Source organism: Filicampus tigris, chromosome 10 (assembly GCF_054856515.1).
Source record: "Filicampus tigris isolate MCC_2025a chromosome 10, RoL_Ftig_1.0, whole genome shotgun sequence".
NCBI lineage: Eukaryota > Metazoa > Chordata > Actinopteri > Syngnathiformes > Syngnathidae > Filicampus > Filicampus tigris.
The window spans coordinates 9285847-9312477 of NC_141226.1; the positions used below are offsets into that span (position 1 = coordinate 9285847).

The 26631-nt window shown below is 40.4% G+C and overlaps 1 pseudogene; it reads right to left on the reverse strand.

The window, feature by feature from the left end:
- Positions 1–14670: 14670 nt before the first annotated feature.
- Positions 14671–26631, reverse strand: part of LOC147140716 (uncharacterized) — a 195878-nt pseudogene continuing 183917 nt past the window's right edge.

A 26631-nucleotide genomic window follows, 5' to 3' on the forward strand; every position in this document is an offset into this window, starting at 1 on the left:
AAACAGATCTCTGGTATTCTCTTTGATTTCCTAGCATGTTCACCAGGATGGAGTTCCGAGTCTCATCTGGCCGAGGGATGAAAAGAAGGAATAGCAAATATGTTTTACCTCCACAGTTGGAATATCACAAGAGTTTGGGATGAACTCATTCGATTTTAAAGATTAATTCAATTTCAAGGTGCAATATGTGTTCACGTGACTGAACTTGAAGATTTTTTTTTCTAGGGTTTGTTACTGGAGAAGCTTTAAGGAGACAAAGTTAATATGGCTGTCGATGTTGTCCTTCTTAATCCGTCAGCCAGGACACAAAGCTCAGAGCAGGTGAGCCACGCTGTCACCTCTGGTTTTTATCAACTGGGAAGAGGCTCAACTGTCAGTGTGTATGTGTGTATTTGGTGGAGTTGTGGGGGGGGGCTGAGTCTTGCCTAATCATCTCCACTGACTGCTCATTCGACAGCCTCCTTTTAATCAGCCTACAAATAGGGGACAGTTAATCTTGTGTTCTTCTTATGATGACTAAATAGTTGTACTGCTCTCATGAGATGCATACACTGCACAACAACCACATCAACTACACACAACCATCATATATATATATATATATATATATATATATATATATGTATATATATATATATGAATTGATCGCGATTAATCATATTTTTCAGCTCCAATTTTTTACAAAGCTTGGAACAGATATTTACTTGAGTAATATATTGGAATTAATGTGGAAAAAAAAAGTAAAGTATATTTCTATTCAAACACTTTTCTAATAGCTTTCTTTGATCCTTGAATTCCTTTTCTGTGAAATACAACTGTTAAACGATACACTAAGAAGTACAACTAATATGGTATTTGAAATTGGATTTGCATAGTGCGCAATTTTTTTGTGATTTCTCCAATGAGCCGTCGAGCGACTTTTCAAAGTAAAACTACGTAAAAGTAGGTCTTTGCGCCAGTGACTCTCCTCTAAGTTTGGTTTCAAAGTGAGCGGATGCCTAATATATATATATATATATATATATATATATATATATATATATATATATATATATATATATATATATATATATATATATATATATTACACACACACACACACACACACACACACACACACACTCACGCACTAGTATATATAAATACTTTGGGTAACGTCGGCCAAGTGTCCAATGCAGACATAAATGTCCGATTGTGAGGAAGTCTTGCTTAGAACTGAGCCCAGTCTAAAACCATGATGCATTTCTTGATGTTTGCTCGGTATTTTCCAATGTGTCTAAGATCTGACGCCACGATTAAACATTAAAATGATGTGTCCTGTCTACCATTAAACATTTGAAGTGTCTGGCTCACTGCTCACCAGAGAAAACATTCCCTCCGTCTGCAGAAATGGCTTCGTAATATTTCTCGCCGCCACATCCGAGAGATGATGCAAAACGGCTGCAAAAAGGAAAGGTCTCATTAAGGTAGTGCCGATCGCACACATTTTAATAAGCACGCTGGGAGGATGGAAGGCTTGAGAGGATGACGGAATGGCGGCGCGTCAGACGCTTTTTGAGTTCGGTGACCTGCCAGTTTGTGGTTCAAGGCCAAAAGCCTATGTCACCGCTGAGACCCTGGAGATTAATGCTGGATTAACAGCAACAGCTCAGTTGCCTACGAACCAAAGCCGAGACAAAATAGGAAGGCTCGCCGCAAATGCACGTCTGTATGTACACAATACACACATTTGTGCCGGCCGCACTAACTCGCACAAATCTGCTGGTAGTGATTTGTCAGATTTAGCTTGAGCTACTTGTGTACAGGCTTCCTGAATGCTGCAGTCAGTTCTCATGCTCAAAAGCTCAAAACACTCGTTCGTTCGCTACCCTGTCCAAAGCAAGTTTAATGCCTCCAATTACAAGGGGTCTGCAAGCAGGCAGATTTGGAGCAAGGAGGGGCTTGGCAGGAGTGTTTGTAACGCATCAGGGTCTTTTAACGGAGTAGTGATTTGCTGCTGCCTGCGTTAAAGCCGCCTGTGCCATCTCATCAATGGAAAACTACCCTCTTTAAGGATGAAGGGTGTGCAGTGCTAAGCCAAAAAGTGTGAGCTGAGACAAAAATATCAGGCTTTGAACCATCCGGTATACTGGCGCTTTTTGTGAAGGAATTTCTGCATCTCCAAATGGCAAGAACAAATGGAAATCAAAGTCTTTTCAGCAACAATTTATATGTAAAACTGCCGGGAAGATGGCAAAGAGGGCACACAGAGAAAAAGCTACAGGATGATGAGACTGAACATGTGAGGGTGATGAAAATATATGAAAGCCTTTTTTAAAAAAAAAATCTGAATCTTCAGTGCTATGACCTTGAATGCCGTGCAATTTCCATGGTTTCCTTTAAGCGTTGACAACAGTCTCCAATGGATTAATTTTCTGCTATGGTAGAATCGCAGTTTTTGACCACTTTTCTCATCAAAATGTCCCAATTTACGTACATTATACCGTTTACATACAAGAAAAACATGCGACTGCAATTCGTTTGCTAGAGTAGTTGGGCCGAGCTGTGTGTCGTAACTCAGCCCGTCTTCATCATTTTATTTTGAGGCCTTGAATTTTGACAGGATGTGTTGCTGAGTGGACCGGGAGTGTAGTTGTAGCTTTGAGTTGCTTGGATTGTGGAATACGCCTTTCTGCACAATACAATGGAAAGTATTGAGTGTTGGCCATTTGATAAAGAAGCAAGGAACATAAAAGAAGTCAAGAACTTGTAGCATGTACGTACATTTTTCAGATGATGGTGGCAAAACAACATAATCCTTCATTATCATTATGCTACCAAATGGCGCTGTTTTGTTCACAAAAACAGTTTTCAGTGAATAACCCTCCCCAAAAATCTGCCAATAGGCGAAAATGAGTTGGCTGCTTCCATTTTGAATATTTTATATCATATTAATATAGATGCAACAAACGATTATTTTAATAATGGATTAATCTGTTAATTTTTTTTTTAATTAATGAATCTAATTTAAAAAGTGTCTGAAATCAGAGGATTTTGACACTACCAACACTACCAACTCTGTAAATGATTAATCAATTATCAAAATATTTGTCTCTCGAGTTGATAATCGATTAGTAGTCGAGTAATTGTTGCACCAATAGAATAGTTAGTTAGTTTTGCATTCAACTTGATCCAAAACTAATTTGGACATTAAACAAACAATTAGTCTGTAAAATGGACATATTTAGTTTTTCGCAAATACATTCCGCATGATTATAGAAACTCACTTTTTAGGAAGTGCCATCCCCAGAGAGAGTTAGAGGAGCCTCGCTAGCGCCATGATCGAGAGTGGTGAGCAACCGGGTCTCACTGATTCCCATCGCTATTAATTTTACAATGTTAACTTCCTAATAAAATAGAATTTTATGATTAATTTCCCCTTTTCAGCCACATTAATAGACTGCATTTTCTTCTAAACAGTTTATAATAATCTTGTTTAAAATAATCCATAACTATGCAACTCTGGGTCTCCCAAGTATTTGATTTTTTTTTGCATCACCTCGCAGTCTGGTTCCCTTTTAATTAAAACGTCTCCGAAAGGAAAAAAACACACTGTTTTACCTACGTGTCTCCCAATTTGTTCTCGCTCACTCTTTTCCCCCGCGAGAGCCTTTAGAAGTGTCTCAGTGGCTGACGATGAGCATGACAGTGCACTTTGTGCTCGCTAGCTTCTCTGTCTGCCATTTGTATGCTGCTGATGATGATGAGGATGATGATGCTCCACAGCTTTGTTTGATGAATTTAAAACGTGTCTAAGGCTGTGGCCATCGATTCAAGGGTGCCACTAGCCTGGTGGGTAGGAAGGGCACCGTGCGCCTAGACTAGCAGACGAACTGCCGCCATCCCTCATTCTGCTGCCAGGGTTGCTGAGCTCAGGGCCACACGCACACACACACACACACAAACACACACACACACACACACACACACACACACACACACAACATGCACATACACGTGCTCGGACAAAAACATAAAAAGGCAGACAGGCCTTCAAACACAGTCATGGGAAATAAATGTAAGGGTGAGGGATTGTAGATGAAACTGTTTGTTTAACTGTGCAATGAGATGTTTAAGCAACTTATTTTCTCTCATACATGTTCCACTTGTACCTTTTGGTTTTTTTTGCCTTTGTAGCTGGTACATAATGTGGTGAGGTGGGACCTAATCTTAAGGCGGAAGTAAACCCAAACATATTTTTTTCAAGAATATGGCCCATTAGTTGAAACACGATATTCTGATTCATTTTACGTTTGTGGAATATAAATCAAGCAGCAAAATGCACTCGTTTTTAGCCATCTCTGGGGGCGGCCATTTTGTCTTCTGTCGATTGAAAATGACATCACAACTGCTCACAATGAACAATCACGGCTAACCTGTTTTCTGAATCTGAGCCGTGATTGGTCATTGTGAGCAGTTGTGATGTCATTTTCAGTCGACAGAAGACAAAATGGCCACCCCCAGAGATGGCTCAAAATGAGTGGATTAACACTTATTCCACAAACGCAATATTCACCAGAATGCCCTGTTTCAACTAGTCGGCTTGCATAGAACATATTCTTGAAAAAAATATGTTTGTGTTGACTTCCACTTTAAGTTGCCTACTGTAGGACATTACTTGACAAGTTGTGCCTGTTTAAATGAGAAAATCTGTATTTTCACAGAAGACCGCCATTTGATCTTAAGGATGGTTATTCTTTTATATTGAAAAATATTCATACCCCTTGAACCGTTTCCATTTTGTGACTTTAGAATCAATAACTTGAATGTATTTTGTTGCAATTTAATCAATCAATCAATCGATAAATCTTTATTTATAGCACTTTTCATACAAAATATGCAACTCAAAGTGTTTTGCATGATATTAAAACCATCCAAACCACCCACCCCAGACAATACTAGCCCACGAAAATAAAGACCCGCACACACGCGCACACACACCCACGCGCACACCCCCACACACAAACACATACAAACAAATCCTTCTTTGGGGCCATCTTTTTATGATTTAATGGCAAAGAGATTAAAAAATGTGCTTTTAAAGACAGTAAATGAGATATTTGTGGCCCTAAAGGTGTCCAGAGGCAGTATTTGGAACTAAAAAAAAGAAGAAGAAACTGATTTTAAGAAATACAAATGCAGTCAAATCAACGCCATTGCTAAGCTTTGACATACAGTATCAGGGAAAATTACCACCAAAGCTCCACTAAATTATTATGTGTTATATAAAAAATAATCCTCTCCTTGTGTTTTCATTGTAGCACAAATTCAGTAATTCAAATAATAAAAAGTATATTTAATGGGTTAAACTCTTAAAAATAAGATTCATTGTTTGGTAGTTTGGTTTTTGGTGATTAAAAGAGGCGTGTTTGAAGCTGTTGACATGAAATCTGATTTTTTTTTTTTAAGATGAATTATAGATAACTTTTGGGGAAGGCTTGAGGCAAACATTTTTCATTATTTCTCTATTATTCATTTTCAAAAAGTATAATTGCTACATCTTTGTTTTTTTGTCATTTTCACTTTCCCCTCTCTAGGCAGAGAACAAACAGGAGCATGTACACCCAGCACAAGAGTATGAGATGCATCGCTGAAAACATTATCAAAGGGCATTTTATGAATGTGTTGACCCGTGTCCATGAGCTGTTTTGCATACTCATTTCACATGCAAAATAGTACGATCAAACTTTGTGCGCTCACATTTTCAGTTGCAGATCTCAAACACTTGCACCACCTTTCATTGAGCTGGAGTCTTTCTGCACCCATCATCTTTGCCATTACACACAAATACCTCAACACTATCAGGCACTGACCTACATTTACAACCTAAATTCGAACAGTTGTTCCATGAAATTGTATTAATTTATTCCCAACATTCTACTCTCTTTATTTCAGTGCGTTTCTCGTATGTTCACGTTTGATTTTTTTTTTTTTTGTGCAATCAGATTTTAGCTTCAATGTGTTGCCATGTCAATCCAATCTGGCCAGCACCTTCACAATCATAGTGCTGGCCCATATAACTTAAATTTTAGTAGAAATAAACATTTTTCGTTTGTTTGTTTGTTTGTTTTGTAACCAATCAGATTTCAGATTTGTTTTCACAAGGCCCAAGCACTGACCGTTGATGAGGTCAGCATTTTTCTGCCCTCTGATTGGTTGGTCAGAGCAAAACTTGCTCGAGCCAATTTCAACCGACAAAACAGCAATTGGTATACATCAATACCTTTAACTATCAGCCTCATTGGTGAGTAGGATGTATTCTATTTACAAATTTTAAATGTTTTTGTGTTATTAGATGAATATTGATTGTGAGCCACTCCATATGGGTGTACATTGCTGTTATGAGGGGTACTGCCAGGGAATTTCAGCCCCATGAAAAGAAATCTTGCTGAACCCCCACCCCCACATATAATTGATAGAGTTTTACATAGAATTATGTATTTTAATGGTACTTTTTTTACTACTCACAAAATTGTGAAAAGAACAATACTAGTTCATGCACTAAAAATATTCTCCAAACACTCCAGAGCTAGTTAATGCTTTTGAAACTATTAAAATTGTGCAGAAATAAAAAGCCGGAACCTATCCCAGCTGTCATCGGGCAGTAGGCAGGGGACACCCTGAACTGGTTGCCAGCCAATCGCAGGGCACACAGAGACAAACAAACACACACACTCACAATCACACCTCGGGGCAATTTAGAGTGTCCAATCAACCTACCATGCATGTTTTTGGAATGTGGGAGGAAACCGGAGTACCCGGAGAAAACCCACGCAGGCACGGGGAGAACATGCAAACTCCACACAGGGAGGCCAGGGCCGGGATCGAACCCACGACCTCTGAACTGTGAGGCGGATGTGCTAAGCAGTCGACCACCGTGCCGCCCTGGACTGCACCATTTAACTAAATATAGAGTGACGGGTGCATTGTCCCTTGAATCCCTCTCCTTATCCTAAACTTTTTATCTTGCTTGGCTGTTACACTGCAATTTTGTATGTATAATAATGTTGACTCCTATAACTGTGGTGTTAAGATGGGTAAATCCCCATGAAGACCAAGGTACCAAATGCATGACCCGCCACTGTTGTGAAAACAGTGGTACCTTGAGATACGAGCGAGCCAACTTCAGAGATTTTTTTTTTTTAGATCCAAGACATCGTTTGTTGACATCAATTGTTGACTCGTAAGCAGTGAGCACAAACTTCAAATACGAGCATTGTTTGGTGGCAGTGAATTTAATTCAATTTATGTCACAAACTGCAGCAGTAAAATCTTGGAATTAATATGAAAAAAAAAAATTAAAGTATATTTTGATTCAAACACTGTTCTTGTAGCTTTCTTTGATCCTTGAATACGATTCTTTTCCTTTAAACTATGACTGTTGAAAGATACACCAAAGACGTACAACTAAAATGGTATTTGAATTTGGCTTTGCGAAGTGTGCACATTATTTTGGATTTCTCAAATGAGCCATTGAGCAATTAAAGAAAAACAGTGACAGTGACTCTCTAAGTTTGGCTGCAAAATTAGCAGAATGAAGCTGCCACAGGAAGTAAATAAAATGAGTTAACTGAAATAATTGTTTTCATGCGTTATAAAATTTAAATTATTATCCATAATTAACGCTTTAACTTTGACAGCCCTAGTTACAATACATTAAAATAAAAAAGAAAGATGCTGTACTTACCCTTACTGCTGAGAGGTGAATGGAGAAGAAGGAAGGGAGGGCGAAAAAGGCAAAGATACCCAAGGCGCACAAACAGACAAGCACTAGTTAAGCAGAAACACTACAACACTGGTGCTGGGGACAAAATGGCGGAAGAGGCAAGGACGTCGTAAAGTCGAAACGTTGTACTTTGGGTAACTCGTAACTCGTGGACGTTCTGTAGGCTTATATAATGGAAAATGCAGTTGACATGCTAATGTTAATGTTAGCATTGATAGGCGTAGTTTTAGAAGCAACAGATATTTGAACACAAACAGTGGAGCAACACATGTAAACAGATAATATAACAATACACCTAGTCTTTATCTTCTATGAAAAATGATAAATATTACAACCTATGACCGAGTTACTGACAGTAGTAGTGAAAAAAGTCTTTTCTTCTGCGTTTGTGTCTGTGTCTGTTTGTATTATACTCCCTCCTGGTGGTCAAGGTGGGCACACCAAAAGGAGCAGTACAACAATTTGAATTGGAGCATTAAATCATGACGCACAAACTGTTTAAATCTTGACATTTTATTTAGTTATGAAAGTACTCTATGCTCTTATTAAGTGCAATACTATAGAGTGGTATTTTTCATTGTTAAAAAACATATACAAATATTTTTGGGGGGATGTGGGAGCTATAATGGATTAATGACGATCTATTTAAATGGGGGAAAGATGATTTAAGATATGAGTGTTTTGAGTTAAGAGCGGTGCACGTAACGCATTAAACTCATATCTGCGGGCACTGCTTTAGAATTGGAAAAAAACAAAAAACAGACCCTCAGTGTTGTAGTAAAGTGAAGAGGAAGCAATCATCATAAACAAGCAATCCAGTTCTCTTTGAACCTGAACATTGTCGTAAAAAACGTGGCAACATAGACATAATAACACTTGACTGAGTGATAGCAGGGAAAGGAAAGCACTGATGCAAACCCATATCATGAAGCATCAGTCATCCAATTAAGCCCATTGATTAGATGCTCTTGTGATTATCTGCAATAAGAAAGGGTAAAGGGATGTGCAGAATGTGTTGTATTTAACTAGGTCTTTTTTCCCCTCTAGCTAAGGATTTTTTTTCTTTTTACATCTTCATCACTTGAGTCTGGCAATCCTATGTATGTTAGAAACAAAGATGAAAAAAGACATTTCCCGTGCTTTGCTACGCTGCGGTTGACTTTAACACAACATTAAAGACATTATCTTGTATTACCGGGCATGGAAATGGGAGGAAATTCACAAGACTTTTCCTGTCATGTCCAGCCCAGAATGAGCCCTGCAGCGGTTGCCTTTCTTCATGGTGGATCTCGCATCCTCTCCTGACTTTTCATTATCCTTACAAAAATCCCCGTGTGCTAACAAGCCACGACGCTTACCGAGCGAGCAGACGGAGCTCAGGGGGGTGGAAACGAGGATCAGAGGGACTTGGAGCTCTTGGGTTGGTCTGCTCAGTCTTTCTTTTTTAATTTTTCCCCACCAACATGCAGCTGGGGCTCAATTAGTGTCCATTTTTACTAATGAAGCACACATTCTGCCCGAATCAGTGGTGCAAAAACCGATGTTGTTTGTCAAATCATACGCTTTCTGTGGCTTGCTGCCCCCGAGGCAGCCTACAGGCCCTCCTTCTGTATATTGCTCTTCCTCTTCCTCTCTCAATGTGAAATTCAGAGGCAAATGGGGGAAATGAAACATTCCCGAAGCTACAGTTAAAAAAAAAAAAAAAAAAAAAAAAAGTTCTTACATGCAGACAAAACAAGTGTTGATATGTATAACTGGTACTTGATCCATGAATGGACCAATGCACTTCCGGTTCAGCTTGTCATGCTGTTTACAGTCATTCAGTACAGACAATTTAAAATCGATTTTCGATTAATCGTTACATCCCTAGTGTCTTACGATCGGCCACAGATTCGCAGTTTTCCCATTGCAGCACAACAGTTGTACCCAATTTATATTACAGTAGTAGCGATTGTACGTGTGTACATAAAGAACTGGCATGAGTAATGTAATCCATCTATGTTACTATAAGGACTAATGCGCTCTATGTGAGTATATAGGTGTGAGTAATGCAAATTATTTGGGTACACACTTTACTGCTCTTAATCCCTTGATTAATACTCTTTTTTTTTTTTAAATTCTTTTCACCTGCCGCACGGATTTGGAATGGAAATTAACTCTAAAGCTATAATCAGGCACATGGTACCTTGAATGTTTTCTGTACATGGTGCCTGGCAAGTCAACAAATAAACTAAACTGTGCTAAATCCCAACTATGAAGTTTTGTGCAAGTGAAGCTTGGCCCAGCCAGATAAACCCCGAAGACTTGAGGAAAAAGAGAGCTTCAGTCACGGACATTTACAGTGTGAAATACTCTGGGCTAGTGTCTGAAGTTTACACTTTGTAGTATGATATGTGTTAAATTGCTCCCACAGAGCGAATCCGGTCAGACACTGTCAATCTCGACGCACCATCTGCGTACGGCATTAATTTCCCAGACACTACGACGGTCCTCCCGCAGAAGGGTCAGCTTTCTCCAAAATGATCTGTCAACTCCTTCATCCCCTGTTGCACTCTTATCACGGCTGCACCCTCCACTGTTGCCATAGCGACAGCTTGGCAGTCAGGGGATGAGCGGTATCAAAAGCGCTCTGGAGTTTAGCGAAGACTCCTCTACACTCCTACCTCTGTTGTGTTGCACTAATCCCTCCCTTTTCATCTTCTTTCAGACAGGGGACAACCTGGAAGAATTTACGCGGAACCTCACAAAGCTTCATGCTACTGTTCGACCGGATGAGGCGTCCACTCTCCTCGGCGGACTCATCCAGCTGCTCCGTCTGGGCTGCTCTCCTCCAGATACGGCCTCATTATCTACAATGCGCCGCATTGAAGCTCAGCTTTCTTTGAAGCTTCGAGCCAAACAATAAAATGTAAAAATTCCAGTGCGGTGAAGCAGCTCTTTGTGCTAGATTACTTAAATACGCTGCCCATATAAGATGGTTGTGCTAAAATGATCATGGTGACATAAGCCCCTTCAAACTCAAGAACTCACCAAAGAGGAACGGGTGAGTAAAAATGTCCAAATCACTCAAAGTGAACGTTAAAGCCACTTAAAGCTACACTGAAGAGTGGCTGAGCTGGAGTGTAAACAGTGTTCGGTCATTGGCTGAAGCGTTCCAAGCGAGGTTTAGTGGTGTGTTGCTGATATTTCTATAATTGGACTGGAATGAACAAGAGCAAGAAAAACACAAGGAAGGAAAAGACAAGATGTCCAAAACATTTTACACTCGAGAAGCAATAAGCCCGTTGAAGGCACTGGACAGAGACTGCAATAGAATGTCATTAAATAATGAGTCTGAAAGAAGTTTTATCTTCAAAATCTTAAACTGCTTGTCCAGGTGTTGTGATATGAACTGTCTTAAAAAAAGCACTCAATATCTCATTTGCATTTGCAAAAAATGTATCTTTATGAAGCAGGATTTTCTACAATGGCAGCGACCAAAAAAATAAATAAAAAAACAAGAATAGACAGAATATAAGTAACACACTTCAGGCATTATTGTCTCTTTTTACTGTAAGATGGGACTGGCTTGTTAAAGGGAAGTCAACCCCCAAATTGTTTTTACAATAATACGTTCTATGCGCCTCCACTAGTTCAAGCACGGCATTCTAATCAATATTTGTGGAGTTAAGTGGCAAAATCGAGCATCTCGGGGGGCGGCCATTTTGTTATTTGCTGTCAACTGAAAATGACATGACAGTTTCTTGGGGCTCAGGTAACAACCAATCATGGCTCACGTTTTCCGAAGCTGAGCAATGATTGGTTGTTACCGGAGCAACTGTGGTATCATTTTCAGTTGACAACAAGTGACAAAATGGCCGCCCCCAGAGATGGACAAAAATGGGTGGATTTTGCTGCTTAACTCATATTCCACAAACACAATATCAATCAGAATGCCATGTTTAGACTAGTGGTACTGCATAGAACATATTCTTGCCAGGAAAATTTGGGGGTTGACCTTCCTTTAAAGATAGATATTTATTTTTATTTGTTTCTATGACGGTCCATCAAAATTTGACTTTACATGAAACCGGTTGGGGACCACTTCTCTAACTTAAGGCCCTAAATTGAAAGTGAGTTGTCATGAACCTTGTTCATCCGGCGGGGTCACATTTATACTGCCGGTTCAAAAAATGTTTGATAATCAGATTTCTGTCAACAATTAATTCAGTAATCCACTTGTTGGACAAAAACATGCAAAAGTCTATGATTCATAGTTCTGCAGAGTACATTCGTTTGTGTTCTCAAAGAAAGAGCGCTTCTCTCGCTCTCGCCATCCTCTTGCACTTACATTCAACATTTAGCATTATAAGAAGGTCTATCTGGCATTGTACGTACATTAAACACGACTTTGCTCTAGAAGATTTGGAGGTGTGGAGTGTGAGATGCCAGGGAATAAATATGATTCCTGTTACACTACAAGCCGTTTCCAGTTTGTGTTTCAACCTATTATGTACTGTCAGGTCTAGTCGCGTATACTCCATTTTACTATGACTGACTATATCTCCTCCGCATTGTGATTGTCGTGGTAAGCTTTTGTATTATTTACACATCTTGCAGGACAACCACGGCAAACACGACCTATTACATTTGCCCATCCTGCCCCCATGTGTTTTCTCACAACCATCCCCTTTTGTCCATGAGGGCCGGAAAAAGGTCTACCGTGGCCACTGGGAATATCGTGCAAACATAGCCCACTTAACTCATTCACTGCCAGACATTTTCAGTCCTGCTTTTACCCTAACGTTTGAAAAAAAAACGAAAAATATATCAATAAATTCCCGGGATTGAATGGCTGGACTGTGAAAAGACAAATAAATACGTCAATGGCAGTGAATGAGTTAAGTGCTCCTATCCCCTTTAGTTTTATGTCGCATTCAGTCGATCACTTTATTTCTTTATTTAATCATTTATTTGGACTTTATTCCTTATTTGTTTCTGCATTTGAGTCCGACTGCGCACTTCCAATAGATGAGAAGGTGTGTGACAACAGGGCAACATCCAAGCGGGTCATTTCATATGTGATACGTGACTCTTTGTTTGTTTGTGGGATGATGCAAAAACTACTAAAAACATTTTTCATGATTGTTTTCATAGCTCTTGGGCATGGGCCATGAAAGAAAACATAAAACTCCTCGTGTAGACACACGCACGCACAGTGGCGGCACGGTTCAGGTGTTAAAGTGGGTGTCTCGAAGGTTGTGGGTTTGATCCTCAGCCCTTGTGACCATGTTGAAGTGTCCTTGAGCATGATACTGAAGCCCGACTTGCTTCTGATGCTGCACCATCAGGTGAAGGAGGAGACAATGTTAAAGCACCTCAAAGGTACTCAAAATGCTATACAAGTAAAAGCCCATATCCCATTTACCAAAGCCCACATACACACACAAACACACGTAAACAAACAAAATAAAGGATTACAGGTATGTCAAGTTTTTATGGTGAATGATTGACTATTAATAGATCCAGATTGCAGTCTTTGTTATTGTTTTTTATTCTATTGTTGTGACTCAGTTCTGTTCTTTTAAATCTACCATGTGGCCTAGTCCAGAATCGCCGTATACTATATGTGACACATGGTGTGACCAGAAAAAAAACACAAGAAATTGGATACCATCCGTTTTCTATGCCACTTATTCTGTTTAGTGTTTGAGGGGAGTTGGGGGAGCCTATCCCAGCTGACTTTGGGAGTAAGGCATACTGTCAGGTTTCAATCATATGTGGCTAAAAATTGGATATGAATCAATGCTGCCAATTCCGTTTCAAGCATTGTCTTAAAAGTTATCTATCCTATCGGAAGGTTGGAAAAATAAACTTCTCATAGGGTTGTTAGAGAAGTGACGAAGAAAGATGTATGAGCGCCTTCTCCGACTATTTCCTCGCACTATTTCTTCATCTCGAGCCCTGTGGCCCTCAAGAAGCATCAATATCACTGACACATGTTCGAGACAGGGTGAGCACCAACAAATAACAGCAAATTGTGCACTTGTGCTCTATATATGTGCATCCAAATATATTTTCAAGACACATTAGTGTAGTGTAATGCTAAATGACACTGAACGAGACTCATTCATCCACTGACGGTCATAAGAAGTAACCAAGTACATATATTTTGTTCCTGTACTTAAAGTGGAAGTCAACCCAAACATCTTTTTTTTCACAAATATGTTCTATGAAAGCCCACTAGTTAACACAAGGCATTCTGATTAATATTGCGTTTGTGGAATGAGAGTTAAACAGGAAAATCCACCAGTTTTTAACCATCTGCGGGGGCGGCCATTTTGTCACTTCTGTCGACTAAAAATGACATCACAACTGTTCAGGTAATGACCAATCACGGCTGACATGTTTTCTGAATCTGAGCCCTGATTGGTCATTGTGAGCAGTTGTGATGTCATTTTCAGTCGACAGAAGTGACAAAATGGCCGCCCCCGAGATGGCTAAAACGGGGTGGATTTTGCTGTTTAACTCATATTCCACAAACTCAATATTAATCAGAATGCCGTGTTTCAACTAGTGGGCCAGCTGGGAACATATTCTCGAACAATATAATTTCCATATCCATCCATCCATCCATCCATCCATTATTGATACCGCTTATCCTCACAAGGGTCGCGGGGCGTGCTGGAGCCAAAATAATTTATATGTATATATATATATATTAGATTTTTCAGGTATCGGTACTTGAGTAATTGTACCAAACAATGAAATTCAATCACAGCCAATCTTCTTTTCCTTTCGGCTTGTCCCTCTTGGGGTCGCCAAGCACGTCACCCTTTTCCATGTAACACAGCATGTCTTCCCTCACTACGTCCATCAACCTTCTATTTGTAGCTCCATCCTCATCACCCTTCCACAGGTATACACTATTCACTCGCTCTCTTCTGGACATGTCCAAACCATTTAAGTCTGCCCTCTGTAACTTTTCCCACAAAACATTTAACCTTGGCTGTCCCTCTGATGAGCTCATTTCTAATCTTGTATGTCCTGGTGACACCTTAAGAAAACCTCACCATCTTAATTTCCACCACTTCCAACTCTGCTTTTTGTTGTTTCTTTCAGAGCCACTACCTCCAATCTGTTCATCATGGCCTACCTTATCACTGTCTTATAAACTTTCCCCTTCATCTGAGCAGAGACTTTGCCATCACACAACTCAACTGACACTTTTCTCCACTCTTTCCTGCCTTCTTTGATCTGTTTCTTCACCTCCTTACCACACTCACCGTTGCTCTGGACTGTTGACCCTAATTATTTGAAGTCGTCTACCCTTGTCGTCGCTTCTCCGTGTAGCCTCCCTTTTCCTCCTCCACCCCTCTCATTAACACACATATATTAAGTCTTGCTTGCTGATCTTAATTCCTTTCGTTTCCAGTGCATACCTCCACCTGCTCAATGCTTTCACTGCAGATGACAATGTCATCTGCAAACATCATGGTCCACGGGGACTGCAGTCTAACTAACAGATTAACGACAATCCACAGCTCACCTGTTTTCTGAAGATGAGCTATGATTGGTTGTTATCTGAGCCCTTGGGTGTGTGATGTCATTTTCAGTCGACAGAAGTGACATAATGGCCGCCCCGGAGATGGCTAAAAACGGGTGGATTTTGTTGCTTAACTCATATTCCACAAACACAATATTAATCAGAATGTTGTCTTTCAACTAGTGGGCCTGCATAGAAAATATTCCTATAAATGTATGTTTGGGTTGACTTTGAGTCTTTTTTCAGCTATCAGTCCTTAACTTGTATGTACTTTTTAAATTTTACTCAAGGAGTGGAATCAGTAATTCTACTTTAACCAGAGTATCTGTAGTTCTCCTTAAAGCCGAAGTCAACCCAAACATATTTTTTTCAAGAATATGTTCCCAGCTGGCCCACTAGTTGAAACACGGCATTGTGATTAATTTTGCGTTTGTGGAATATAAGTTAAGCAGCAAAATGCACTCGTTTTTAGCCGTCTGTGGGGGCGACCATTTTGTGTTCTGTCGACTGAAAATGACATCACAACTGCTGACAACGACCAAGCACGGCTGACCTGTTTCTGAATCTGAGCCGTGATTGGTCGTTGTGAACAGTTGTGATGTCATTTTCAAGTCGACAGAAGACAAAATGGCCACACCCAGAGATGGCTAAAAACGAGTGCATTAACACTTATTACACAAAGGCAATATTTATCAGAATGCCTTGTTTCAACTAGTGTGCTTGCACAGAACATATTCTTGAAAAAAATATGTTTGGGTTGACTTCCACTTTAAGCACAGCATCTCCTCTGTCAACTGATAAGAACAATATACACACACTAGCATCGGTGCCATGACTTCACTGATTTCCTCTCCACAGAGCAATTAACGATAACGACCGACAATTATTGCAGCGGAACCTGCGTGATGACACAGCACACAACAACTAACCGTGTGATTTCGGATGCATCACCATGCCTGGACGTGTTGCATATTTGTCAACGGCGGACCTAAAGCTAAAGGTTGAGTATGTGACTTGTTGTTGTGAATATGCTGGAGTTTATATGGTCTGCATGATGAATAGCCGGTGTCAGGTGTTACCATGGGGATGATTACTTGGAAGCAGCCGAGGCATTCTAAGCATTCGCGATTTCTAGAAAGCCATCAAACGCTTGGCAGGCCATTTATTTCCAATACACAGGTACTTTCAGGCGATATCAATCTGTCTGCCCGGGTGTGTTTGTTTTTCTTTTTGCAGACAAAAGCAGCATCTCAGTCGAACAGTCGTGCTTGCTATTTAATTATGAAGCAGTGGTGACACAGATTGCTGTCGTTTCCGTTGACCCCGCCACGAGATACTGCGGCGTACCGCCTCGTCAGTCTGTGTGGCAAGAAAGTGTTATTGTTCGTTGTCGCTCTTCATCATTTTCAAGCGGACTGTAAAAAGCCCTCCGCATGCCGAGACGAGTCCCCCAAAGCCAGAAGGCCGTGTCGTAAACACGCCCCACGGGCCGCAACAAAAGAGGCCCCCTTAAAATGTTTGAGTGCCAGTCTGGGCAGTGGGAGCTGCCTCAATGCCTGCCGCTGATACTTTGCACATTTTACAAGGAACAAGAGTTAAGCTGGGATGCACCAGTCTCTTTGGTCTCGGTCTCTTTTCTTTGCTGATCTGGGACATCTGTTCCGAAAACCGTGGCATCGCACACCCTCACCCAACGTGTTTGCTGAAAAGCCTCAAGTCTCCGTCGTCCTCCTCCACCCCCGTCTACAGCCCTTCGCCCTCCCTAGTAGGGATTTGCGATTCAAACTGGGATGAAGGAGGTCTAAACCCTTCAATCTCATCAGCAAACATACTAATGCATAATCTTCTTTCTTTTTTTTTTTTTCAACCAAGCTATTCAAATGCATGCAAACGATGCCTGTCTTTTCACCCAGAGCCTATTGGGCTGCTGCTTTGAAACTCATTCAGTCTGTCACGTGCTTAAACGCTTTTAAGGTTATTTTTTGGTTTAATCATGTCACAGTGTTTCCTTTTTTTATTATTTTGGCACTAGACAGCGGAAAGGTTCAAAAGTTTTGAGGAATGTAGGTACTAACTGTCTTGCTGATCGTGGGATGGCACCAGATTGATTGAATCTTTATTTTGAACATGAAAAACAAAGACAAGGAAAAAATTCCAATGCAGATAATACCGGTATCTTAAACTGTGTACTGCCTATGAGAAAAGGCAAGTGGAAGGTGAAGTAAAATAAAACTAACAAAAATTAATCCTACTTAGATTAACGCACCGTGCTGTCCGAATTTGCTGTCTAATGCAGAGGTCGCCAACCTTTGTGAAAGTGAGAGCTCCTTCTTGTGTACTGACTTACTGTGAAGGGCTATCAGTTTGATACACAGCCCTGAAATAACACATTTTCTCAAATTACCTTTAATAATGTTACTCGGTAATAATTAACGATAATGTTAATGATTTCTGACAATAATTAGGAAATACATAAATATCAATAGGCAACACTTTCATAAATCTCTCCCACTGTTCATTTTACTACTTTTGCTACATTTGCTACTCATGTAGTACTTTGGGGACTACCTGTTGCCCGCAAGCACCACGTTGTTGACCCCTGATCTAATGTTTTATTTCTAATGACATTCTTCAACTTAACCAATGTTCCTTACAATCATTTCCTTTTAGAATTCACTCTCAGATTGTTAATTTAACGTTGGGTTCACAAAACTTGATCAATTGATGCAAATTGAGCATGAGCATCTGTTCAATAGGATTTAGGTCTGGACTATGACTGCGTGCGCCAATCTAACTCATGAGTATTATTTGATCCAAACCATACCATTGAAGCTGCGGCTTTCTGTTTAGGGTCACTGGGCCTCACTGACTAATAAATGTGTAGGAATGTTTGTGCTCTCTGCACACAAGATGAGCATATACGCAAAAATCAGCGTCGGATTCACGACCCGTGCGTACCGCCCCATTTTCTTTGCACAGCTGTGCGTATGTTGATGAAGAAGAATGACAGCTGATCAAACAATTGGCACAATATTTTAGGATTATGTTGACGTATTATACAGGATTTACGATTATGTTGAAGTCATAAGGGCGGTTCTTCAAAGAAGCGCACATTTAATGTCAATAAAAGCCAAAACATTGTGCCGATTTCTTACATTTTCACAGGTTGAAGTGGACATGAGCAGAGCTGTGCATATGAAATTTGGTGACGATTGATCACTGTTTTCAGACACGAGGTGACAACAGAACGTGACAGAGTAAGCTAGGAAACAATATTACAATGCTTGCCTCTCTTCAACGACGTAGTCAGGAAGATGTATGGAAAAAAAGCAGACCCTGCCCATAAACAATGGGCGTCATTAAGATGTGCTGAATGTAGTCAGAAAAAAACATATTAAATCACTACTGAGTTTTTCAGGAGGGTGAATTTTAGTGCTGACATCATTTTCACATACAGACCTATTAATTAAATAAGTGCCAATGTCCAGCACAATCAATGGTCCCTTTAAAATTGTCATTATTGATTTTTTTTTTTTTAATGACTGCATTTGTTGGCATCTTGGAGAAAAGATGTGTGTTAGATATTTCTTTCAAAGGCTGCTCCGTTATTTTTTTGTGCATACGCATGGTCTGAGGATTTGTTTGTTGAATAGGGACAAATACGTATTAAGATATTGATAAATCACACATTGTTAGAACATTTGGCACACAAAGTGGTGCCTACGCACGGTTAGTGAATGAGGCCCATTGTCTTACTGGAAGATGAATCTCCTCCCCAATCTCAAGTCTTTCGCAGCCTCCAACAGGTTTTCTTCCAGGATTGTTCAGTATTTAGTGCCATCCATCTTCCTATCAACTCTGACCAACTTTCCTGTCCTTGCTGAAGAAAAGCAATACTTTTGGCATGAAGTTGCCACCACCATCTTTCACAGTGGAGATGGTGCGTTCTTTGTCCGCCACACCTACTGTAACACTTTGCATTTAGGCCCAAAACAATTCAACTTGGGTCTCATGTGATCGAAGGACCATCCACATGTTTGCGGTGACCCCCACATAACTACTTATGCCTTTCTTTCAACAATACCTTTCTTCTCGCCACTCTTCCATAAAGACCACATTTTTGTGGAGTGCACAACTTTTTCTGAAGATACTGCCACCTGAACGGTGGATTCCTGCAGCTCCTCCAGACTGACCATGGGCCTCCTTGCTTGCTCTGCCAGTTTAGGTGGACAGCCATGTTTTTATACTTTTCCCATTTTTGGATGATGGATTGAATGGTGTTCCTTGAGGTAAGGTTTTCTTTTGTTATTAATCAAACCATGCTTTAAATTTCTTTACAACTTTATCCCTGACCTAGGGCGACCATGTTTTGATTTCCAAAAAAGAGTATACTCGGCCCGGCCTCGAGAGACTGAAATGAAACACAAAGATGCCATACATGATAACTCTAATATATTTAAAGTAGGGCTGCAGAATATTGAAAAATATATGATACATGGGTGTTACATATTGCAATATCGATATTATTGCGATATTTAACATGTACCTGGAGAAATGACATTCTTATTATCCATCCATCCATTATCTGTACCGCTTCTCCTCACAAGGGTCGCGGGGCGTGCTGGAGCCTATCCCAGCTGTCTTTGGGCAGTAGGCGGGGGACACCCTGAACTGGTTGCCAGCCAATCGCAGGGCACACAGAGACAAACAACCGCACTCACAATCACACCTAGGGGCAATTTAGAGTATCCAATCAACTTACCATGCATGTTTTTGGAATGTGGGAGGAAACCGGAGTGCCCGGAGAAAACCCACGCAGGCACGGGGAGAACATGCAAACTCCACACAGGGAGGCCGGAGCCGGGATCGAACCCGCGACCTCTGAACTGTGAGGCGGACGTGCTAACCAGTCGACCACCGTGCCGCCATTCTTATTATCAAATGAAAGAAACATATATTTTCATGTGGAAAAATATGAATCTATTCCTATCCAATTAACTTCTATTGTTAGTACGGTAATGACCCTAGATCAGGCATGTCCAAATTGGGTCCTTAAGGACCGCTTTCTTGCCTGTTTTCAAGCTCTCCTTGCTGCAACACACCTGACTTAAATGATGAGCTCATCATCAAGCTCTGAAGAAGCTTGATAACGACCAAGATCTTTTGAATCAGGTGCGTTGCAGCAGGAATATAGTAGATGGAAAACAGGCAGGACACCGACCCTTGAGGACCGAGTTTGGACACCCCTGCCCTAGATACTGTTCTCCTATCGGATGGCAATGCGCATTTAAGGTTGCATCTGATTAGTCAAAGTTAGATGAATACAAATCCATGGGAATTTATTGCACGTCTTTTGCATTTTGCACTGCATGGGCCATTCTCAGGGTGACAATATTTTTTCAATATATTGTGCACCTCTAATTCAAATGAATGGACTTGGTCATCACTTATGGACTTCCAACGTGCGTGTCCGATACTGTTGGCTTGGCTGTTTCTGACCACCACTTTTTGTTATTTTCAATTTCACCAGTTTTATTCAAGAAGCGGCCTCTATGAGAACTGTGACGGAACGCAATCTCACATCTGAAAGAACTGCAAACTTCATTAATGTTTTATCAAACAAATGTCCACTTCCCATTTTACCTGCCCCCTGTGTTGATGGTTTGTGTTGGTGGGTTGATGGCTTTAACTGCCGACTCTGAGCAAGTCTGGACCTGATTGCGCCACAAAAAAAATAAATAGTTATGAACACAAACCGCACATGGAGACAGGTGAAGTAAATAATTAAAAAGGAGAAGGAAACCGTCAAGAACCAAGAAAAAGAAACCCCTGCTCCAAAAATTGACACCCTCAAGCTCCACAGAAATTTGCTTTCTGGAAAACAGTTTTTTGATCTGACCAGACAGATGTAAAAAAAAAAAAAAAACTACAAACTGAAGAACTTCAAAGAAATTTCTGATGCACCAAATAAGTTAGCAGGAGTCAAGCCACAATCAAACAGAGCTGGGTATTTTACTAAAAATGTGCGGTCCATTTATCGCCTTCTGCCTACCGCCGGGGTACCCGTCCGCCAATTTGAAACGGGCTTCAGTTAGTGTTTCCGATTACAAACTGCAACCAACTACAGCTAGATTTTGATCCATCTACCCGTCTATCCATATAATCTTCCCACCACCCCCAGAAAAAAAAAGCTCAAAGCTTTACAAAGCCTCACATGCAGATGCCAAAAAAAACTAAAAGCAAGTAATCGGCTGGATTGTCATCTGTAACACCATATGAAACAAAACAATAATCATCGATGTCAGGTTATAGACGATTACATAGACGGGCGAAAATCCACTTCTGCTTATGCTTAATCTGTCTTATTTTTCAAATTCCCAGTTTATTGTTTATCGCCCGCAAAATGGGCGTCCGTCTTAGGCGGATAGGCGGAACGTTCCGTCGGCTAGGCGGAATGCCCAGCTCTGCAATCAAAGCGCAATAAGTACGTGTAGTTACGTGAAGGGCACACATGACTAAATGAACAATGACACATCTGATTTCTAATCCATTTGTTTTTCATCTGCTTTGCTTTATCATCATTTCCCAACATACAGTCATTATTGAAAATCTGTGCTGATTGCAACCAATCCCACTTGAGCCTCTGCTCATTGATACACATTAACATAGTCTACTGCCACAAACAAGATGAGCTGCTGATGAAAGTGACTTGATTGGAAAATGGCGCATGCGTGAAATGTGGGTTGAAATAGCTCCACTAATTAATTGGGAAAGCCTTAAGTCTTTGAGAGCACAACTTGTTCAAAACACCTTTAATGATATTAAAGTGATCCCCCGCTAATTCGCACGTCGACTTTCGCCCCCTCAGTGCATCGCAGATTTTTTTTTTATAAAAAATAAAGCAATATCGGCAACCATATTGTGGAAAGATGTGTTGTTTCAAAGAGATACTTGACTCGGTGACTTTGTACATACCCACAGGCAGTACAAGGTGCGTGATTATTTCCCGGCGCAAGATCGAAGAGAGCACGGGTGGGTGTTTATCCCGTGAGCTGGTTGGCTGTGCGTCATCGCAGCCTCACTCGGGATCTCCCTTGTTGTGTCTCGCCAGTCTCGAGCACGCTATTAAATGAACGGCATTTTTGAACAACGTTCGATTCAAAAACTCATAACTTTATTCAAATGTTCCGTTTAGTTGGTCAGAGTAAAACCGCATAAGCGGATCGTAACCAGCTGTATTCAGAAGTTGTGAGCGGCACGCGCTCAGCCACCGACAAGCAGAAGCACGACGGAACATCGGCGAATAAAATGTTCAAGTGTTTGTTAAAGTTTGTCTTAAAACAGCTGACCTTATCTAGAATTTCATGTTGCATTTTATCCAAAGGTCCTTGATGATGTTATTGTGCAAAGCCAAAGTTGCCATGTTTACTGCTGGTGACAGAGCTTCTTCGTTGTCATCGTCTTCTTCTTCTCCATTAACCGCAATAAACGAGGGATTATTGTACTTACTTCAAAGTGTTGATGGTTCACCTAGAAATTAATCATCAAATAAATTAATAAAGTATTAAACATATGAATAAATGGATAGACAATCTAGTAAATAAAAATGTTGAAAAATATAAAAATATTAGAAATTTTACTTGCACGCATTATGGTAATCAACCTTTAATTGCTGTATGTCCTTGCTCCTCCAGTTCGTGCAATTTGTGTTTCATTCTATGTGAGTTCTAATAGATTCAGGTCACTGCCTTAATAAACATAATAAAGTTACTAAAGACAATCTCTAAAGCAGAGGAGTCCAAACTTTTTCCCCTGAGGGCCACATATAGAAAGATCAAAGATTGCAATCATGCAAAGGCCAGGACTTTATTTATCAAGCACACCAAAATAAGTCTAACAAGCAATTGAATATTGTTATACCTGTACTATTAGTGTTTTTCGTTTAGGATTTTACAAGATTTGGGATGGTCAGAGACCCTTTAACGCACCAAGAAATATCTGACAATGCAGCCAAATTTCATCTCTATATTTAGAATCAAAGCAGGAGCAATCTGTCGTAAGATGACCATTTCTTTAGCAGTTACGTTGAGAATCATTTACGTGATTCACAATATTGACTTTGAGACAGAGCATCAAGTGGAGGAAACACAGGAGATATAATGTCGGCGATATGTAACTATTTCAACATAGAAACTCCGGCTAGAGCGAATGTTGCAAGAGGCGGAACCAAAGTGGCCAGGTTCAATACGTTAAACCTGATGCAACATTTGAGAACGAAACATGTGAACGAGCACCAAGAGCTTGCGGCGGCGGCGGCAGCGAGCATTAACAAGGGGAATTGACCGCAACAACAAACCCTGCTCAATTTACATTGAATGCAGCGCCTTCTATCTTGCTCATTCACGACACTGGTGTGTGGCGACTGTTCAGTATTAGCCGTCGCTATTGGCCCAGAGCGGATGCCAATGGCGGGGCTGCTTTTTCATGTTGAGATAAAAAAAAAAACTGTGAGGTACAGGAGAAATAATGCCAGCGGCGATATGGAATTACTGTACTTCACCATAGAAACTCCAGCGAGTACAACAGCTAAGTGCAAAATTAGCGGTGCGAAAGTTGCAAGAGGTGGAACTAAAGTGGCCAGGTTCAATACGTCAAACCTGATAAAACATTTGAGGACGAAATATGTGAACAAGCACCAAGAGTTTGCGGCGGCAATGGCAGCGAGCATGAACAAGGGGAATGGACCACAACAACAAACCCTGCTCAATTTTGGATTTTGGAGTTGAACCTTTTGGATTTTTGTACTGCTTGTTTTTAGTTTTGAAAGTGGATTTGGGAGCGGAAGTTGTTGCGATGAGTCACTAATACTCAAAAAAAACTTTTATAATAATGTCCTATAGCTTTTGTAATTAATCCGAAACAATCTCTCTCAAAGGTACCTCGTGTATATTATTTCTTATTTTTTCCTGTTTCACCGTTTTTAAGTCTGACCAAGCCATGATAGCAATGGTTTTACATCCAAGTGAGTATGCAGTTCTTTAGAATTACAAGGGAAAAAAGCCCATACATATCTTTTTTTTTTCTCTCTCTCAAAAGTCTGGTATCGGTACAGTATCGGCATCGGCCGATACCGCACGGCTGGGTATTGGAATCGGTATCGGGGTCAAAAAATGGCATAGTTTCGACACTCCTGCTCAAAAGCAAAGCTCTATTTACATCCAGGCTCAGGTTTCTTTTCCTGCTTCTTTTATTTTCTGGATGTGAATCCAGCATGATACAAGAAAAGACCATTGATGAAAATAAATGTATTGTATTGTGTTACTTTTGGTAGAATATTACCATCCTCTAGGACATAAATAAGGACAAAAGAGCTCAGACTGGACTGAACTGATCTTTGCTTGCAAGTGAGAAAGAACATATTGTTACTTGTTTCAATCCAAAAATCAATGGGAAATGTAAATACCAGGACGAAAAAGTGGGTGGAATTCAGATTCATGTGGTGCTGCCGGATAGTGACATCTAAGTGTAACTGGACTTTGAGTCTGTACTTTTCCAATTCAAAGGTTTCATCAGTTCTGACTGACTTAAAAGTGTGCAGTAATTTAGCTTGCGTGTCGACATCAAGGAATGAGTTTAGCCATGAGAGGATGCCATTAATGCAATACCTGATTAAGTTAACTGGCAATATGAAATGAGCATTCCTTCAGAGAGTGGTGCTGGTTTTGTATTTTCATTCAGCACTCCTAATTACTGCTGCAATTAGCTTCTGATATGTGTGTCCAAATGGGGGCTTTAGTCTAATTAAGAAAACATTCATTCAATCAGTTGGGCACTTTTCACTTGAGCAAATGTTATTTACCCAGGAGTAAATAACACATTTTGCTTTATAATTATTTTGAAGCTGCCAATTTCAGACTGAACCAACCATGCACTTAATTCACATGTCTGAACCAACATAACACCAGTGATTCCCTACCACTGTGATTTTCTAGGGAAATTATCCAACTTTACTTCATCAGTTGGAAAATTATTTCTTTACTACAAATAGTGTGTGTTTGTTCATCTAGCTCCACCAGCAACAACATATAATGACGAGCAAAACAATTAAACTGATGAATCGACTTGTTGCCATTCATACACACAAAGGATGTCCCAAATGTTCTTACTGTTCCACCTCCTTTTTCTTATTCATTTTTTCCCAAAAATATGTTCTATGCAGGCCTGCTAGTTGAAACAAGGCATTCCGATTAATTTTGCGTTTGTGGAACAAGAGTCACCTGTTTTTAGCCATTAAGCCACAAGAGTGACAAAATGGCCGCCCCCTGAGATGGTCAAAAACTGGATTTTTCTGCTTAACTCATATTCCACAAATGCAATATTCATCAGAATGCCGTGTTTCAACTAGTGGACCTGCATAGAACATATTCTTGAAAAAAATATGTTTGGGTTGACTTCCGCTTTAAGGTATCAGACATGAGCCCATTTGACAGCTTAGGTTTTACAGTTATTTTAAGCATGCCATTCCCTTTCCTATGCTTTGCCAATTGACATTGGAACAATGTTGCAAAATTTCCACTTGGCAAGATTTTCTGTCCCTCAGCACCACTTTGAGATTCTTGATTGACGTTACACTGCTCCACCATGTAGTACAGTTTGAATTCATACTATTCGTGGCAAGTTTCTGGAAACAGTTTTTCCCTTGCCAACTTCAGCTTTATCGTGGACTGGAATATCAGCTGAATCGAACTTTTGTTGATGCTGAGTTTCAGCGTAGCTCTGCGGATAGACTTTCCCTGCCTTAGTGCGAATTTCTGCTCTAAAAGTTCAGTGGTTTAATCAATGGTTGTAGTAGCAGGCCTTCAGCTGCGTGCTTTGTCAAGAACAGATCCTGTTTCGGCAAACTTGCCATACATAGTGTAAGTGGTTCCAGGCGCTGAGGATGTGTGACGGCGACAAATCTTCTCAAACTGGCGCCGAACTGCAGGCGGGGAGAGAAAAAAATTCTCTCAGGTGGCAATTTTGCAACATTGGTCCAATGTCAATTTGTGAGCCATGGACAAGGAAATGATATGCTTAAAAAAAACTGCAAAGTCGAAGCTGTCAATGGCTGATTGCCTCACGTCTGTCAGAATGATGCCTGAAATGAAATCGAATAAAAGAAGTGCATTGTGACTTTTGGGAAGGTTTACGCTGATGATGATGAAATCTCTCAGCTCAAGTTCGTGCCACTTTACCACTATCAGCTCACTGCTTTTCCTTAATGGCTTCCTCAGATTCTGACGCTCTTCATTTGACATAATGAGAGTCTTCAAGCTGTGAAAAAAGGTATGTGCCTGACATG